A 12,129-nucleotide genomic window follows, 5' to 3' on the forward strand; every position below is an offset into this window, starting at 1 on the left:
ATCACTTATTTGTGGAATCTATAAAACGATATAAATGAACTTATTTACAAAACAGAAACAGACTCACAGACATAGAGAACAGTCTTATGGTTTCCAAAGGGCAAAGGGGCTGGTGGGCGGGGGCGGGTGGTAAACTAGGAGTTTGGGAGTGAGAGGTACACACTCTACTACGTATAAAATAGGTAACCGACAAGGGCCTACTGCACAGCACAAGGAACGTGTTCAGCATCTTAGAATAACCCATAATGAAAAACCGTCTTAAAAAGTATATATATGTACATAAAAAACTGAATCACTGCTGTACACCTGAAACTAACACAACATTGTAAATGAACTCTACTTCAATTTTAAAAAAATTTTTTAATAAAAATAAAAGAGTGATAGTGTAGCAGGTGGCTGGGTGCCCACCTCAGATTGGGTGCTCGAGACGCAGCACCCTGAGTTGAGATCCAAAGGGCACAAAGCGGCCCAGGAAAGATGAGACGCATTGCAGCCTGGAGAGCTTCTGCCTGTGTCTGTGTGCTTCACCAAAGCAAGAACGGACTGCAGACACGGCAAACGCTTCCAGGGAATTACCTGCAACCATTCCAAACACTGCTCTGGGGACTGCTCAGCTTTCCTGCTGTAGCACTTACCCTGCAATGACCAACACATCTACTAGTAAGACGCCCCAGTCAGAACGAAACAGCCTTCACATCGGAGTTGGAGCCTTACCTTTCCTCAGTGGTTTCCTAGTGTCTGAGTCTCCTGAGCTGTCCTGATCTTCCCACTGCAACTAGAAATGACATACTCTAGTCTGTTCTTCAGCAGGAGGTCCTAGTTGGCTTGGAGTTCAAGCACATGCTTGTCAGTATTGGACATCTACAGAAAAGGAAATGAACACTTCCCAGGCTGCAATTTCTCCACCTAAGCTCCCAGAGAAGATGGACATATGCTCTCCCACATAGAGAGGGTTAGCCGGCATATCAAAATTACAGGGCATCTGTAATAAGCCCCTCAGATTGGGCGCCCGCTGCCTGCAAGACCCTCAGACCAGCACCTGAGGAACCTCGCCACCTTTCCCCACCCAGGTCCGCATGCAAAGAGCAGTTAACAGAGCTACGTGGGAAACAGACACATAAATACAAGCTCCCAGACATTATCGGCTTTGAGATGTACAAGTGCCTGGAACTTACCCCCAGAGGAAGTGTGGACCACACCTGGTGTAATCATTCATTCATTCATCCGGAACGAGCAGGCTGAAGAGGTGTCCGTAATTCAAGCACAAAGCCCTGCAAGAGAAGACAAAAACACAGAGGTGCTGAGAAACAATTTTTCGAACATCAGAATTTTATAACTAAAGCTCAGTTTCTCAGCATTCTGCCCTATCTCGGGCTTGATACAAAAAGGGAGCATCTAAGAGAAATATCCAGTGCTGAGTGATGAACTATAAAGGAAATGTGAGGGTCCTCCCACATCCTAATTGGAGAAGCAGATGTACTGCTTCACGCTATAACTTTATACGGCCAAACGATTTTATCGATAGATATATGGAGGGAGGGAAGGAAAAAGGGAGGGGAGGGAGGGAGGGAAAGACAAACGATGGAGGGGGGAAGAAAAAGGGAAGTGGGGGAGATGGATGGTTAAATAGACAGAACGAGCCTACTGTTATCAAGCCGCTATTCCACCCTCTGAGGATACAGCAGTAAGTAAGAGCGAAAGTCTCTGCTCTCACTGAGCTTTATTCAAATGGGACGAAGCAGTCAAACCAACAGGTAAATAAACAAATAAGAAAAATATCCTAGAGTGATACTTGCAATGCAGAGACATAAAACAGGATGATGAGCTAGTGAGTGACAAGCATCTAATTTAAACTGGAAGGTCAAGAAATAGCCCCCTGAGATGGCAAGTAGGCTGAGATCTGAATGCTATTTCGAAATCACGGAAATGATCCCCCAGACAGAGGGACCAGCCAAGACCCTTATAAGAAGCAGCGAGTCAAGAGCAATGATCACGGCGTGTGGGGCAGAACCCACATGCAAGGGAGCAGAGGCAAAGGACCAGAGTTTCGTTACTAATGAAGCAGGTGGCTTCTGGGTCCTCTCATGTTATGGAGAATAATACTTTCCTCCTATGTCTGAAATGCTGCCCAGGGACATATTACAACTCATGGCCCTGTTGGTCAACATACCAAAAAGCACCTCTCTTTTCTTTCACTGTTTAAAATGTTACAGGGCTTGGGACTTCCCTGGTGGCGCAGTGGTTAAGAATCTGTCTGCCAACACAGGGGACACGGGTTCGAGCCCCGGTCCAGGAAGATCCCACATACCGCGGAGCAACTAAGCCCGCAGCTACTGAAGCCCACGCGCCTAGAGCCCGTGCTCCGCAACAAGGAAAGCCACCGCAGTGAGAAGCCCGTGCACCACAACAAAGAGTAGCTCCCGCTCGCCGCAACTAGAGAAAAGCCCATGCGCAGCAATTAAGACCCAATGCAGCCAAAAATAAATTTTTAAAAAATTGAAGAAAAAAATGTTACAGGGATTCCTTTCAGAGAATGAGACTTGTCTCTCTCTCTTTTTTTAATTGAACTATAGTTGATTTACAACATTGTGTTAGTTTCAGGTGGAGAGCTGTCTTCTTACAAAACATTATCTCGCCTCTGCTATGTACACAAGATGCTACGTTGTGGGAATAATTGCGTATGTGGCTCACAGTTCACAATCCTTGATAAAGAACGCAGGCTTTGGAGCCAAAGGATCAGAGTTCAACCCCCAGCTCCCCCACTACCACCTGAGTGACATTATTTAAATTGTCTGAGCCTCTGGTTTCTTCAACTATAAAATGGAAATGATACCTATTTTGCGGAGTTATTCTACCTACTTAATAGGATAGTGCACATAAAATACTTAATAAAGTCGTTGAAAAATGTGAAATACTCAAAGTGGAATATAGTACTTTCATTGTAAACCGTAGCTATTGGGAAAGGTGTGGTTATCAATGATTCATGCTACAGAAATACACCTATATAACCAGGAACAATGGCGATAACGATTTTCATTGAGAGATCATAGGATGGCCTATGGGTGGACCTTTAAAAACCAGCCCAACTCCCTCTCTCTAAAAGGGAGAATTTAAAGCTTAAAGAGGTAGACTGATTTGCCCAAGGTGACATAACTGGTTCAGAGAAAATTTTTAGAAACCTAAATAATAGATATGTTTGGTCTAGAATGCCTGCCTTATAAGATAAATCCTAAAGTGACATAAATTTTGAATTCTCTTTGTAATTAACCCAGTATGGACAAGAAACTATTTCTGAACAGAATGGAAAATTAAACAAGCTTTGATGAACTCTATCTAAATACATTATACTGACAATTTTTAAAGGCCAAAAATTACCATATCTTACTGATGGCCTGAGAGATGGTTATTTCCGAACCAAGAAACTATAAAATATAACACCTGCCACACTTTAGTTTTTTCAATGATAACAGCAGCTATTGAGTCTCAAGCATCTACTATGTGACAGAAGTTTCCATACATTCATTCTGAATACTTTGCCATTACCTGCGTGTAACAGTCTTTTATTCTCCACACCCTTTGTACAATATTACTGTGTCCTGCTGGAGAACTCCTAATTACCCCTCCAGATCAAGCTTACCTCCTCTTCCATGAAGCCTTCCCTGATCTCTTACTTTCCTCCCGCCAAGACAATGAAGTGTTATACTCCCCTCCTTCACCTCACGACGCTAATAAAGGCAGCCGTGTTGCAATCGTTTCTTTTTCACTTGTCTACTTCTAGAGTAGACGTTGATTACTTTGAATGTAAAGGGCTTATCTTTGTTCTCCTGATGTCAAGCACAGTGCCTTACACATGGGTGCTTAATAATTGTATGCCAAAAGGATCGATGGAAGAATCGATGCCTTAAACTGCTAAGACAGCATGATTTAATTTTAGACCAGCCTTCTTTTCCATCCCATCACCATGACTTAAATTCCAAATAAAGAGTTTACAGTTTAACTACTGTGAGAGTTAACGTTATGTGTCAACTCAACTAGGCTATGGTGCCCAGATGTTTGGTCAAACACCAGTCTAGATGTTGCTGTAAAGGCCCTTTTTAGGTGGAATTAACATTGAAATCAGTAGACTTTGGGTGAAGCAGATTATCCTCCATAATGTAGGTGGGCCTCAGCCAGTCGGCTGAAGACATTAAAGCAAAGACGGAAGCTTTCCGAAGAAGGAATTCTGCCTCCAGATGGCAACGTAAAAACTCTGCCTGGGTTCCCAGCTGCCTGTCATGCAGAACTTGGACTCAAGGCTGCAACATCAACTTTTCCCTGAACTTCCAGACTGCTGGCCTGCCCTGTGGATTTCGGACTTGCTAGCGGCCCCACACCCCAATCATGTGAAACAGTTCCTCAAAATCTCTTGATAGATAGATAGAGGGAGGGAGGGAGGAAGGAAGGAAGGGAGGGAGGGAGGGAGGGAGGAAAGAAGGGAGGAAGGGAGGAAGGAAGGACGGAAGAAAGGACAGAAGGAAGGAAGGAAGGGAGGAAGGAGGAAGGACAGAAGGAAGGAAGGGAGGAAGGATGGAAGGGAGGGAGGGAGGGAGGAAGGAAAGGAAGGATGGAAGGAAGGCAGGAAGGGAGGGAGGGAGGAAGGAAGGAAAGGAAGGACGGAAGGAAGGCAGGGAGGGAGGGAGGGAGGGAGGAAGGAAGGAAGAGGCAGTTGGTTCTGATTCTCTGGATATCCTGATTAATATAATTACTAATCATTTTGGACTCAAACGATTTTAGGCAGGATTACGGAAGTTTATAGTACATCAGTTTAAGCCCTGTTCATTTTGCAGATGAAGAAAGGGAAGCCTAGAAAGGACAAATCAGACCTGCCACATAGAGAGTGGGAAAGACCTCGGGCAGGAACTCAGATCACCAAACGACGACCTTGGCTCTGGTCCCAGAACAGGTGACAATGGTTCTGTCAGCGACAAAGGAGCGGCTGCCGAAGTGCTCTTCCTGGGGCCCCAGGGTTCCCTTCTGACCTCCTCCGCTTTCTGTATGTATTCCGGAGCCACGTGAACAATCAGCTTTCACCTAGTTGGATGGACTCAAACCCACCTTCAATAAGCAGATATTCTCTCAACGCTGTAGACTGGATCTAGCTGCCATCTAGAGCCATGTCTTAAGGTAATTCAACAGTGGGACAGGTACTGCAATCTCCTGCGACTCCAGAAAGGTCTAAGAGGCCCTACGTGTAAAGTCTACGCAATTCAAGGCTGTGCTGGGTAAACCACACCTACCGTAAGACTCTAGTGATCCTACATTATTAGTTACGCAAAGCGTATGCTTGTATCTACGACAGCACGTAGGTAGCCTGTGTAGACAAAATCATCCATCAGCAGATTTCACTCATGCTCTTTCCAGCAGGGAAACCTGCCATCCTAAAGCCCCTGAGCTGCCTGCTTGCCACCATGATAGCATTTTAATTCACGAACATAGCTTACATTGTTCTCTTGAGTTTTGTGATGAAAAGCTGCCCCCATGCCTCCCCTAAATGCTGAATGTACTTGAACCTTCAGCTACCTAACAGTTAAAAAAAAAAAGGGCCACACCTAAAGAAAGGCTACAACATTCATCAATCCAGAAGCCTGTGGTCAAGCCCTGGCCTAAGTTCCCAGCACCCAGTGTTTATAAAACTTTCACTGCTGGGCCAACCAGGTCAAGGAGAAAGTGCTGGGAAAGAGAAAGATAAATTACTACTTCACCAGGCCTTGAAAATAGGCTGCTCGCTACCCAACTAGGTAAGAAGAATGCATTTCCCGCTGAGAAATCTCTCTTTAAAATCCACGCCTTCTTCAGATTAAATCCCCTTCGTAACTACTATCTCTCTGACTAAAAACATGTCTTCAAGTTTCTGGGTTTCCTTTAGCCTTGCTCTATCAGCAAGGCAGCTTATCAATTCAGAGACTCAACCCAGTGTTTGTAGTAAAAGAATACAGCAAGTGGGAGGTGTTCCAGGAGCCAGAAAGGGGCTAGGAGTAAACGGAACTCCCGTCTCCATGAACCCCTCGTGCGACCCACGTCTGCGCCACCTGACGGAGCCCGCCAGCATCGCCACCCACAGGTGGATTATTTCTTACCTCTGTCTCTCAGGCCCGTAGTGATTTCAGAGACATAATGAACAAACCCCTCTGAGACTCGTACTCCAAGGTGGGAGGAGGGACGTGCTGGATGCCTTCATTAAATGACAATTTTCACCAGCTTCTCACACTGACACTAACACACTGTTCCTGCACAAAGAACTCATGGAATCAGATGCCGCCCTTAACAAAAGACGACGGTACAGCCGCCCAGGAGACTATAGCATGTTAGAGAATCTGCCCTCCTGACAAAGGGGTGATTGATTACAATGAAAATAGGCAGTTTCGGTCTGTCCTCCCCAAATAGCAGAATTCTGGGACCCACGGAGCACAGCATTTACTGCTTACTACGAACCAAGTCACAGCAAGTCCCTTGTTATTTATAAAACAGCTCATTTGAAACACCAAAACAGAAACAAAAACAAAACGACAGCAGGACGCAGGACAGGGCGTATCCATTTGGGCCACTGTATTCCCTGGGCTGGTGACCCTGTCAGCCAATCTGGCCTCTGTTTAGAGTAAGTGTTCCCCGGGATTCCCACAAAGTTCATGTATCCAGAGAGAAAACTCGAGGATGCCAAAGTAGGCACAGTATACCTTGAATGCCTACATGCAGGTCATGTATTCAGTTAATTCAATTCAATTCAAGAAGTATCTGTTGAGGGACTTCCCTGGTGGTCCAGTGGTAAAGAATCTGCCTTCCAATGCAGGGGATGAGGGTTCGATCCCTGGTGGAGGAAGTAAGATCCCACATGCCGCGGGGCAACTAAGCCCTCGCACCACAACTACTGAGCTCCCGCACCTCAACGAGACGTAAGCCCACGCGCTGCAACGAAAAGATCCTGTGCGCTGCAACGAAGACCTGACACAGCCCAAAAATTAAATAAAATAAATAAATATTTTTAAAAAAAAAGAAGTATCTGTTGAACGTCTATTGTGTTCAAGGTACTACGCTAAGTGTTGGGAATACGATGGTGATCAGAAGCCTGCGGACAGTCTCGCCAGCCTGTAAATAAGTAAGCCATCAGTCACAACACAGTGTGGAGACGACTACAGTCCAGAGGGGCAGATGCTATGGAAGCCCACAGGGGTGGCAGCATGAGACGACACTGCCAAGCATCCTAGCCCACCCCTGGCCGAGACAAAAGAAACGGATTTAGCACTGATATCTTAAAGCCACCGCTGAATTTTGGCTTCTAGACGAAGAGATGAGCCTCATCCAGTTGACGGACACTCAGGGAGTGACTTTCTTCATGAGATAACTGCAGTGTAACAGTTCCTCATCACTTCCCAAACCACGGCATCCATGCACCACGAATTACACACACCCAGCACCAGGGCGGGCTCGCAAACCAATTATGACGCAGCCTTGGGCCTGCGGAAAACAGAAATGAGTCAGGCCACCACCTCGGGCATGAGAAACTCAAAACCATGTGGGGCAGAGACCACCTGGATGATCGCGGCAGGAGATACCTGCTTCCTTCTTGCTGTCTCCTGAGAAATAACGGTCCCGCCCACCTCTACTTCTTCCAGCCCTATCAACACTCAGGACCATCCTATCATCACTCCTAGCACCTCTTGAAGAAGAGAGGAGAGAGAAGAAAGGCAGAGGATGACTCATAAACAAACAAAACAGAATGTTTGTATGTGGAGGTTGGGGCGTGGGGCGTGTGTTTAAAAAGAAAAGCAGCAGGGCCTCAGTTAACCGTCTTTTTACATCCCTGTCCATCCATCATGTTCTCCCTCCTACTTGGTTACCAACACAAGCTCTAAGCATAATAAGGCCCCACCTTTATATGGATAACAGGCAAACTATCCCATTTAATAGCTAAAGGAATGACGGAAGGAAACGATATCCATGCATTTCTTACAAGACTATCATTTCCTTTATCCCATCCTTAGAATGAGTTCCTTTACAGTAACTGAAGAACCACAGGGATGAAAGAAGGAAATAAATGAGATCAAATGAGGTACTGCTGAATAACTATTAAATTAACAAATCAGCACAACACAATAGCTTATGAAAGGTGGCATGATCACAGATATAGGGAACAAACTAGTGGCTACCACTGTGGGGAGGCAATAGAGGGAAGGAGGAATGGGACGTACAAGCTATTGGGTATAAGACGTGCTACAAGGACGTATTGTACAACGTGGGGAATAGAGCCAATATTTTGTAATAACTAAATGGAGTGCAACCTCTAAAAATTGTATTTAAAAAACAGGTGGGGGCTTCCCTGGTGGCGCAGTGGTTGGGAGTCCGCCTGCTGATGCAGGGGACACGGGTTCGTGCCCCGGTCCAGGAGGATCCCACATGCCGCGGAGCAGCTGGGCCCGTGAGCCATGGCCGCTGAGCCTGCGCGTCTGGAGCCTGTGCTCCGCGACGGGAGAGGCCACAGCAGTGAGAGGCCCGCGTACCGCAAAAAAACAAAACAAAACAAAACAAAACAGGTGGCACGAGCAACAGAACAAAACACATGGAGAAGTTACCCTACAACATGGATTTAATGCTCCTTTAGTGAAAGGGCCTACTGACCTCAAAACAGGAAATAAACGCGAAAGGGCGTGCACCTGAAAATGGCACAGAGTGGCAAGGTGATTCAAGCATCCCTGAATTTAAGTAGACTACGGAAAGATCTGTCCTTGAATGCTTTACCACAGGCTGCCACCAAACGACGGTGGTGATCAAAGAGTTCGGCCTCCTGAACTTTTCAAATCTGCCACACTTTTCCTTCCTGGAAACAGAGCACGAGCTAATGCTTCAATGGACAAAGGAATATTTTCTGACTGGCCCCGTCCCTGTGGACCTCCAGGAAACAATGATCTCAGAGTCATGAGCTTAGCTGAGAAAGTTCATGCCGTGGAACCTGCCAGAAGAGCACCAAATTCATCCCGAGCAAGACTCGTTTCAAGACTGCTTTAGCTCTTCTCCTGCCCTCAGGTGACATCTCACAGGTTCATCCTCAAGGCTGAGGAGGTTGTTCGGGGCGTAAAACATTATCTCAGATGATACTTGATAGTAACACACTACATAGCATGTTAATGTCACTATAATCTAAAAGATGCCACACTTGACACTTGAAGAAGTCATGTTGTTTTTACCTAAACTTCTGTTTCAACTCAAATTTTTTTAATGGTTTTTTTTCATGTTATTGAGCGTGAGAGGTCTTTTAAAAATATTTATTTATTTTTATTATTATTATTTTTGGCTGCACCGGGTCTTAGTTGCGGCACGTGGGATCTTTCATTGCGGTGTGTGGGTTCTTTGTTGCGGTGCACAGGCTTCTCTCTAGTTGTGGCACACGTGCTCCAGAGCACAGGGTCTCTGTAGTTGCGGCACTCGGACTCTCTAGTTGTGGCACGCGGGCTTAGTGGCCCTGCAGCAAGTGGGATCTTAGTTCCCTGACCAGGGATCGAACCGGCATCCCCTGCATTGCTAGACGGATTCTTAACCACTGGACCACCAGGGAAGTCCCTAAAGGCAAATATTTAGGAAAAAGAAAACGCGGGCTGTATGCTTTTACTTCCAGAAATAAAGAATGCGTAGGTTTTACAGTAAATTCTCTTCTGAACACCTTTCATAAATGTTTTAATGTCCTCCCACTGACAAACAGTACACGTGAAATAACGAGGTACCAGCTCACAGAGAAGGCTCTAGTGATTCTGTGTCACTGGTATGGAAATCGGAGATAAGGTTTCGCACAACGCAAACAAATACAAAGAAATGACAGCCACAGTACAGGTGATGAAGCCTTTCTGAAAGGTGAGAGAAACACTTGGCAGAAGGCTGCTTTAGTTTTTGATTCATCAATTCATTTTGCAAAAAGCAGCACATGTGAGAGTCCCCAGTGGTCAAACAGCTGTGGCTGTTTCATTCCATTATTACAGGAATGAAATGTAATGACCCAAGAAGTAAACCAACATCAGAAACTTTTTGATCAAAGCGAACAGTAGGACCCATAAAATGCAGCCTGTGGTTTCACACGACGTACATCTGAATCTCCGGCTGTGCTGACTGTAGCTGACAAATAACTCATCTTAATTTAGTAACATTTAAGTCCCAGTTAACAGCAAAGTGTGATGCTGGGCACCATGAGTGAACCAAAGATGCATCAGACCCCGCGCCACTTATCCAAGGGCCTAGAGTTAGCAAGGGAGAAAAGACAGCAAAGACATTATACGTTATATAAAGAGGCAGGAAAAACTGGGCATGTGGGATGGGAGCAAGATGACACTATGAAGAATGCCAGAAACTTCCCTCGGTTAAAAAAAAAAAAGAAAAACCACCAAAGCAAAACAAAATCCATTAAATCTATCCAAAACAGGCATTCTCAGCAGCAACACCACTCAGATCATCAAGCCAAACTAGAGCAAGAGGATTTGAGTCCAGCCTAAAAGGAGAAGAAAACAAAACACACCTAACAAAACAAAACAAAACAAATAACCTCTACAACGAAACAAACTCCAGAACTTTTCAAAAAAAGTTTGGAGGTTGCAGGGCACCTATTTCCAAAGATAAAGGCAGACCCTGCATCCACAGATGAGACAGGCTGGGATCAAGAAAGACGGCCCAGCAGTCATGCCCACCAGAGCATCGCTGGGCGCAGCTGGGGAGCAGCTCGGACAGGAAGGATGTGACGCTGGGCTGGGCAGAGCAGGACAGGCTTGCCTGTGGACCTGGCCTTGAAGAACTGTCCAACTTGGACGTGGAACCAGGGAGGTCCTGCATTATCATAAGGGAGAAAGCATGCATGAAGGACAGAGAGACCAGGAAGCCCAAGACCCACATAAGACGCAGAGCAGCGTCAAGTGCGATGAAGCACAGCACGGAGTGAAGGCAGAGAGAGAAGCAGATGAGGATGGAGCCCCTCCAGCCCAGGCTGCCACCTGCGCTTAGTCATGAGACGGTGACCGCAAAAGCAGACGTGCATGCCAGCAATCCATGAGCCCCTCCCACTGGCACTAGCCCGGCACCATTCATCGACATGGAATGAAAATTAACTGTAGTTCATAATGATGAAAATTAACAAGAAAATCCTAAAGTGTTTGCAAAATAGGAGTGAGTTCATTCATAAGAAGGCTGGAGCATGTGGTAAGGAGTTAGGAGAAAACCCCTTGACGATCCCTGACTTGGGATCATTTATCTACCTCTCTAAACCTTATTTCCATCCACGCAAAATGGAAATGATGACGCCCACCTCCCGGGGCTGTTGTGAAAGCAAAATGAGAAAACATCTTTAAATTACCTGACATGGGGCTTAGTCCAAGTCAATAAATGTTAAACAATAGATGTTAATTCTCTCTTCTTGTCCTGGCTTCTGGGATGTAGAAAGAAATGCAGGCTTTCTTCCACAGGGAGCAGCACGAATAAAAACTTTGCATTATTCTTAATAAGCACAAGGCTAGCAAGATGACTCAGTAATACCAAGTAATACTTCAAAGTCCGTTACTAACAAATACTGTAAAACATTTTTAAAAAAATATTTCTCTAGGAACAGAGAAAGTGGGTAAATTAAATATTAAAACGAAAATGTCAATTGGGAAACTGGCACAATTTGACTTGGAGATTACTGTGTTTCAATATCTATAGTAATATTCGGAAACTATTTTCATAATATTCCAAAATCAAGAGCTATTAAATTAATTGGGGCACTGAAGCCTCCTCTAACCCCAGACCAGCAAGGGAGCCTTCTGAACGGGCAGGTAATTGTACATCTGTTTCTGAGTTTAGCATCAGGCTGGGCCCTATAGCATTACTGTTCTTTAGAAAAAATTACCCATCACTACGAAAGATGCTCAACACACATTAGGAGGTTGTAGAATAAACAGCTTCTGGTCCTTTGGGCCCAAAGTAAAATAAACTAGGGGAATTGTTGAGGAATGAGCATAAATTATGGCAAATTTATTAAATGTGAACTCTGTGTATGCAAGATAAAAAGGATTTGGGGGAAAGGGTATGAATTTCAAATTCTCAGTAGGCTGATGTGACTGAGGGCTTTGCTATGCTATTTTC

The 12,129-nt window shown here is 45.2% G+C and overlaps 1 protein-coding gene across 4 annotated transcripts in view; it reads right to left on the reverse strand.

Annotated features, from left to right (window-relative positions):
• Window positions 1-12,129, reverse strand: part of TIAM2 (TIAM Rac1 associated GEF 2) — a 231,900-nt gene that overhangs the window by 137,258 nt on the left and 82,513 nt on the right. For 2 of the 4 annotated variants that reach the window (XM_067701698.1, XM_067701697.1), the window contains 2 exons: window positions 1,176-1,271; window positions 715-775 (listed from right to left, as the gene is read on the reverse strand). The gene's annotated coding sequence lies outside the window, so the exon portion shown is untranslated. The remainder of the gene's footprint in view (window positions 1-714; window positions 776-1,175; window positions 1,272-12,129) is intronic. The other 2 variants (XM_067701695.1, XM_067701694.1) reach the window with 1 other exon arrangement.

This window comes from Pseudorca crassidens, chromosome 13 (assembly GCF_039906515.1).
Source record: "Pseudorca crassidens isolate mPseCra1 chromosome 13, mPseCra1.hap1, whole genome shotgun sequence".
Classification (NCBI taxonomy): domain Eukaryota; kingdom Metazoa; phylum Chordata; class Mammalia; order Artiodactyla; family Delphinidae; genus Pseudorca; species Pseudorca crassidens.